Here is a 6,434-nt window from a genome sequence, read left to right as displayed (position 1 = left end):
ATCTTGATGAGATTCCACCACCGAATGTGGCCGATAATTTTCCACATCTAAGAGACCTATCAGGACAAATGTGTGCTATTGACACTAACATTAACATTGAGTTGTTGATTGGTAGAGATATAGTAGTTGCTCATCGTGTTTTGGATCAGCTTTTAGGCAACGACAGAGAACCGTACGCCCAGAAACTTCCCCTAGGGTGGGTCGTTGTAGGAGAGTCTTGATTAGGTCAAACTCATAGAAACGACATCATATCAGTGCACAAGACCTGCTTGTTGTCTAGTGGCCGTGCAACTCACCTGGTACCATGCGGGAATAAGTTCATCCTGAAAGATGAACTGCCAAGCACTCAAGCGACTTGAAATTTTAGATCGTAGCTTAGCTAGGAATCCGACGAAGAAAGACCACGTTTTAGACTTTATGGGCAATATGTTAGAACGCGGTCATGCCGAAAAGGCACCAGTAACTCCTTTGTAAATGAACGATGGTACTTACCGTTCTTTGGTGTTTGCAACTCTAAAAAGCCAGACAAGATTCGCATTGTCTTTGATACTTCAGCACAATACGCAGACACTTCGTTGAATGACACATTGTTAAAGGGTCCTGACTTGACTAATTCTCTGCTTGGTGTGCTGCTCAAATTTCGTCAGGAAGAGGTGGGCTGCATGGCAGACGTGGAACAGATGTTCTATAATTTTAAGGCCAATGAATCAGATAGGGATTTTCTGCGCTTTGTTTGGCATGACAATAATGACCGTAACAGTCCGATTATCGATTACAGAATAACTGTTCATGTCTTTGGAAACTCTCCTTCACCAGCAGTTGCCACATATTGTCTTCAAAAATCAGTGAGAGAAGCCGACAAGGATGTTCAGAACTTCATTTGTCGAAATTTCTATGTTGATGATGGTTTAAAATCGTGCTCAAACAGTAATTATGCTGTTGACCTGCTCAAACGATCTCAAAGTGCTCTTGCTAAAGGTGGAAATCTCCGTCCTCACAAGATTATCTCAAACAGCGAAGTTATTTTACAGAGTTTTCCGTCGAGTGACTTATGTACTGATCTCAAGGACTTGGACCTCGGATCAGAGATACCACCGGTGCAACGCAGTCTCGGAATTGGGACATATCAAGTGATACATTTGTGTTCAAAGTTTCCAAAGAATCAAAACCGTTTACACGACGAGGTGCGTTATCGGTCATTAACAGCATATTTGACCCTATCGGATTTGTCGCTCCTATAACCATTTGCGGAAAATTGCTTCTTCGCGAAATGATGTTCACAAAGTCTGGCCCAGTAGAATGGGATGAGAAATTACCTGACACCCTACGTCAAAGGTGGCAACAATCGGTATTGCGTTGACAGTATAAGTAGTCCTCGGCAGATATATTTGTATTTTTCAACGAGCTATAATAGGCTTCGTGTGGTGGTAATGCGGTGGAGTCGACCCATTCGTACAGAAAGTGTCCTTTTCCTTCGCTACATCCGTACGCTTTTAATAATTTATGGTAACTAAATCCGGGCGTCAGATAATTGATGATGTCTAAAAATTTCAGGTTATCGGTTTTTGTAACCATTTCTCTCGAGTCTCTGACAAAACATACGGGCTCGGTGAATCACGGAACGTTGGAGCATACGGACACGCTTAAAGGTACGTAGGTGCTGGTCCATTCAAGTTTGCTGGATCTAGCTCTATCGGTGGGTTGTAGCATGGCCTTGATGTCATAGCTGGTTCTAAATGGAAAATATTTTATTTATTCCGGGACGTCTATTCCATGTTCTTCAATTTTATCAATAAACATGTTTAAATCATCCTGGTTCCTGACCCAATGCGGTATTTCAAGAAAACGTGCGTTGTTGTGGCTTGAATGATAATACCGCATCTCCCCCGTCTCGATGTTCCTCAAGATGAAACCGAAGGAGACGTTTATTCTGAACACGGTGGTCTGTTCGTTGAATATACGTTGGGTCATTTCTCCAAACTGTTCAACGTTCATATTGTCCAGGACGTAATTATATGTATCTTGTATCCGGTTTTCTGTATGGTGGTGGGTCTTGATAGAGTCCCAGTGCCTCAGTTATAATGTACGGGTCTCTGGATCTTCCGGTGAAATATCGGGCAGTGTGGCTCCTGTTTCGGGTAAGGAGGGGGAGGACGGCACGGTTGCTGTGTTGGTGCGACGGTTGGAATTTGGCGAGCGGCTGTTTGATTTTAGACGAGACGACTGCTGGTTTCCGACGGGCGACGAATGGGACTTCTGGATCTATCTCTAGCAGTTAGTTCTCTCATACGTCGCTGGTGGTTGGCCATATGTTGCTGGTAGTTGTCCTTTCGATTAAAAGTATGCCCACAGAGCCGACATTCGTAGGAGGGACGGTCTCCTTGGGTTTCTTGGTGGCATTTTCTGTTTTCGGGACGATTAAATTCTATTCCACACAGATTGCAGGAATATGTTTGTCCTCTCCCGTGGATTTTGTTGTGTCGGGTCAGACTTCTCTTTTCACCAAAATTCTTCCCACACACTTCGAAGATGAAAGGCATCTCTGAAAAAGAAAATTGGAGTGATCTCCTTTTTTATTTACAAACACGACTGTACTTGGCACGCGTCATCGTCGATCGATAATACTAAACGTAATTGAGACGCAACAATAGAATAGGTGTCAAATGTAAAAAATCGATGGATTATAATAATGGCTTACCGTATAATGTAAAGGCCCCGGAGTTGTCTGTTAAGCAAGCGCTGTTAAATCACCGAGTGGGGCTGTAATAAAAAAGAAACCATTATCTACTGACATTAATAACATAAATGTTCCTTCTTATTATAAATGGTTTTATGTAATAAAGTAGTTTACGTAATGTACAGAATGTTTTTCGAAATGATTTCGACAATTACAGAATAATGAACATATATAAACTTATCTTTTGTATATATATATATAAAATCTAAAGGAATCTGCCAACCAGCCAACTTAATGGGTATCGGATCGTCCAGTCATGACGATGCAGCACAAACAAAAATAATTATATAAGTCTAAAGGATTGTACAACGATACCGATAAAGATGTTAACACACTATAATAAAGTATATAATGGGCAAAATTTTCAGTCAACAAATGACCTTCTTCAGTGCCTTAAATAAACTGAGTGTGTATATATATATATATATATTTGGTATCTTTTGGTGGTCTGAAAAATAAAGTAAGAGTGGCGGAGAACAAAGCCGATTAATTGGAAAAATGATAATAGAAGCAGGTGTTTTTCCCATAATGACTCATTAAAAATCAATAGGAAAACTCTGCGTAGAACAAAGACAATTTTGTCAACATGAACAGTAGCGAACGTTCTCCCTTTGTAACTCTGTTTAAAATTGTGATAACAAAATAGAACTCTTACAAAAAATGCAGCGATTTTAAAATGACGGAAAACAGTTGTTGGGGTTGTGACTCATTCGAAAATCAAAAATCGTAAAACAGATGTTTATGAACGTTGTAAAATACTCTCTTTTGAAAAATAGAGCTTACCTTCTTTGGAATAATACGATCCGATTCAACTTTGTGATAGCTGAAAAAGAAAATGAAGCGGTTTAGACTGACAGACCTACTATCTGATAAATGAACGTCGAAAACATTGGATAGACGTTAACGATTAAAAAAAACCAAACGATTCCATATCATAGATAGCTAAAAAATGAAACGGTTTAGAATGGAAAACAAAATAGAACTTACTTTCTGAAAAATGAACGTTGAAAAAAAATTGGGCAGACGTTAACGATTAATAAACAAAGCACTTACCTTTTTTATAGTTAAGACACCTTTGAAAGGTTGGTTCTCTTCTGGAAGTCCGCAAGAGAATAACGATTTCGGAAATGTCCGGAGTGTTTATCCTCCCCGCGACCGCACGCGATTGAATCTCACACGATTGAATTTCATTGGTCGCAATTAACTCATTTGAATTTCATTGGTCGCAATTAACACATTTAAATCTATAGGACGATGCTAATGAAGGAGTGGTTTTATGTAATTAACGATTCGAATCCATAGGACGACGCTAATGAGAAGGCGGGTCCCGTTTTGAACTCGTCTGCGTCGGACTAATACACTACAGCGTGGGGTGGTAAGGGTAGAAAGGGTCAGTGGTCAAAAGGGTCAGGGGTCAAAAAGGGTCAGAATGGTCAATGGTCAGAATGGCCAGAATGGTAAGTGGTCACTTCCGGTTACACCCAAGGTCCACTTCCTGTCCTTGACCACCGGATGCGACGTCATGCGCATTGGGGCGCACCTTCTTGCACCTCTTGAAAAGTAATAAGCCTAGAACTCATAGTATGAGTTCTACATTCATGCAAAATATGAATCTGTTTGCGTAAAGATTTTACTTGAAAAAATATATTATTGCATGGCTATTGGGTATGTTTTTTTTTTAAATTATGAACTATATGAATGAGGTGTTTTTAAAACGCTACCGACACCACTGTACCACTTATATAAAGTGGCGACCCCTGGCACGCGTTGGATGGTACTATTTTTTCTATGACAAATGTTCAATATACGAGACGTCGAATGAGACTTTATCTTTTTGTGATAAAATTCAATTTTGTGTACACAACAACTGCTATATGAATTAATAATAACAAAAATTTCTATATGCTGTACACATGTTTCATGGAGTGACCTCTCATCAGCAGCATTATATTAAATAATATAAGAAGATCTAAATAAAAAAAATGTCTTCAAGAAGTACTCAAACCAAAACTATCGAAATAGGAAGCCAAATCCATCACCGAGAGATTCTATAGCAATCATGTGCAATACAAGGCATGAAACAGGGGCGTATAAAGGGGGTGCAGGGGTTGGCTTGCCTGTGTAAAATAAACAAAAATGGCACCCCTCCTTTTCAAAGTGTCTGGATCGATATCCGCCCCTGTAAAGCCTCAGCGTTTAAGGTATTTTGAAATTTGTAGTAGTGCAAATTTTGATAAATATGGTAAATAAGTGAAATATATTTCATGGTCAAACAAGTCTGAACATTGGGTTGGTGAATACCCTCGGGGATCCTTGGTCTACAAGGAATGGCATCGATCCAGTGGTTATTAAACCGCTCGTGGAATTTGATGTAACTTTCAAAGGTTGCCATTGTGACCTCCTATTTTTTGCATCTAAATTCTGAAGCAAAATATGAACTTTGTCATGTGTCGCCAAGATTAGATTATTTTCTAATCAACCGCTGCATGGAATGTTATAACACTTTCACTGATTCTTTATTACGATTTGCCACTTTGCACCTTTTATGTAGTCTGAATGCATTATTAAATTCCTATACCACATGTAATATTTGTATATTTGTATTTTGTATATAGTCCATACTCTCAGTTTCAGTGAAAGCTGAGTTACCCATTTAATTTTGTTACTTTGAAATGTATTATTTTGGTTATTTTATGTTCTTTGTTGTGTATGTCTGTTTTCCATGTCTGGTCTTTTTCAATGGATAGCAAAGCAAAAATAAACGAAAATAAAAAAAGATATTGAACTGTTAAAATTTAGAAAAAATTGAGTGTAATTTTGTTGAAAAACAAATAAATCGAGTTAATGTTAAGAAAGCAACAGGCTTAGATTGTATATCCCCAAATTGCTAAAACTTGCTAAACCAGCCATTACTCAACCTATCACAAACTTGATAAATAAAAGTTTAACAACTTCTAAATTTCCAGAAAAACTAAAAGAGGCCCAAGTTGTGCCATGCTATAAGAAAAATAATGCCCTAGATAAGTCTAATTATAGAATTGTAAGTTTTCTTCCTTATGTTTCCATTTTTTTAAAAGGCCATAGATGTACAGTTGATTGAATTTTTTAATCATATTTTCCATCCATATCTTTCAGCTTTCATGGCTGGCTATGGTTGTCAAACTGCATTATTGAAAATAGTGGAAGACTCGAAAAAAGCATTGGATGGTAATAAATTTGTAGTTGCTATTTTGATGGATTTAAGCAAAGCATTTGATTGCCTTCCACATAACCTTCTGCTAGATAAAATAAAATCATATGGTGTTTCAGATAAGGCTCTTAATCTTCTCCGAGATTATTTGTCAAACAGAAAGCAGTGTGGCAAACTAGGATCCTCATTTAGTACTTGGGAGAAAATTTATAAAGGGGTGCCACAAGGGTCAGTTCTTGGACCGGTATTATTCAATATTTTTCTAAATGATATATTTCATTTCATTCAGGATTCTTCTCTCTATAACTACGCTGGTGACAATACTCTTTCTTATGCTGGATACAATCCTGATGAAGTCAAAACAAAATTGGAGACAGATACATGTAGCTTAAAATTGACAGATTGGTTTGCCGTGAATCAGATGAAAGCAAACCCTGATAAATTTCAGGCACTTGCCATTGGCCGAAAAAACTTATGATAAAAACATTTCTTTTGATCTTGGCGATA

General features: G+C 38.1%; 1 long non-coding RNA gene across 1 annotated transcript; it reads right to left on the bottom strand.

Moving 5' to 3' along the window:
* Positions 1 to 475: 475 nt before the first annotated feature.
* LOC148608725 (uncharacterized) lies at positions 476 to 3,862 on the bottom strand. Its single transcript, XR_015914598.1, has 4 exons — positions 3,791 to 3,862; positions 3,521 to 3,560; positions 2,699 to 2,760; positions 476 to 2,542 (listed from the first exon to the last, which is right to left on the bottom strand). It is a non-coding gene; the product is annotated as an uncharacterized LOC148608725 (long non-coding RNA).
* Between the last annotated feature and the right edge of the window lie 2,572 nt (positions 3,863 to 6,434).

This window comes from Perna viridis, chromosome 8, assembly GCF_037379345.1.
Source record: "Perna viridis isolate PV_CMFRI_1.1 ecotype Kerala chromosome 8, ASM3737934v1, whole genome shotgun sequence".
In the NCBI taxonomy this organism is placed as follows: domain Eukaryota; kingdom Metazoa; phylum Mollusca; class Bivalvia; order Mytilida; family Mytilidae; genus Perna; species Perna viridis.
This window is presented reverse-complemented; position numbering and strand designations above follow the sequence as displayed.